The following is a 1,312-nucleotide window of genomic DNA, read 5'->3' on the forward strand; positions in this document are numbered from 1 at the left end:
AAAGATGCAATGAAAGAATTGGTGAAGAAAAGCCTCCAGGAATTTATGGAATACCCACGGAGATATTTCAACAAATGGATGCCCCATTAGAGGCACTCACTTGGTTATGCCAAGAGATTTGGAAGACAGCTACCTGGCCAACTGACTGGAAGAGATCCATATTTGTACCCATTCCAAAGAAATGTGGAAATTTTCAAACAATATCATTAATATCACACACAAGTAAGATCTTACTGAAGATAATTAAAAAATGGATGCAGCAGTATGTTGACACAGAACTTCCAGAGGTACAAGCTGGATTCAGAAGAGGTGGAACAAGGGATATCATAGCTGCTGTCACATGGATCCTGGCTCAAAGCAAAGTATACCAGAAAGATGTTTACTTGTGTTTCATTGAATATGCAAAGGCATTTGATTGTGTGGATCATAACAAATTGTGGATGACATTGAGAAGAATAGGAATTCCAGAACATGTGATTGTACTCATGCAGGAGGAACCTGTACCTTGACCAGGAGGCTGTTGTTCAAACAGAATAAGGGGACAAGATCAAGAAGGGAGTGCATCAGGGTTGTATCCTTTTCCCATACTTATTCTATCTGTATGCCAAGCAAATAGTCCAAGAAGCTGGACTATATGAAGAAGAACGTGGCATCAAGATTGGAGGAAGAATCATTAACAACTTGTGATACTTTGACAACACAGCTTTGCATGCTGAAAGTGAGGATGATGAGACACTTACTGACGAAGGTTGAAGAATACAGCCTGCAGTATGGATTACATCTCAATATAAAGAAAACTAAAATCCTCACAACTGGACCTATAAGCAGCATCATGATAAATGGAGAAAAGATTGAAGTTGTCAAAGACTTCATATTGCTTGGTTCTACAATCGATGCCAATGGAAGCAGCAGTCAGGACATTAGACAATGTATAGCACTGGGCAAGTTGGCTGCAAGGGACCTCTTTCAAGTGCTGAGGATCAAAGATGTCTCCTTGAGGATTAAGGAACACCTGACACAAGCCATGATATTTTCAATTGCCTTGTATGCATGTGAGAGCTGGACAATGAATAAGGAAGACTAAAGAAGAGTTGATGCTTTTGAGTTGTGGTGCTGGCAATGAGTGCTGAAAGTACCATGGACTGTTAAAAGAACTAACAGATTTGTCCAGAAGGAAGTGCAGCAGAAATGCTCTTTGGCAGCAAGAATGGCCAAACTTCGTCTCACCTACTTTGGTCGTATTGTCAGAAGGGACCATTCCCTGGAGAAGGATGTCATGCTTGGTAAAGTGGAGGGTCGAAGAAAGAGGGGA

This window comes from Orycteropus afer, unplaced genomic scaffold, assembly GCF_000298275.1.
Source record: "Orycteropus afer afer isolate SDZICR_OR568_19922 unplaced genomic scaffold, OryAfe1.0 scaffold00255, whole genome shotgun sequence".
NCBI lineage: Eukaryota > Metazoa > Chordata > Mammalia > Tubulidentata > Orycteropodidae > Orycteropus > Orycteropus afer.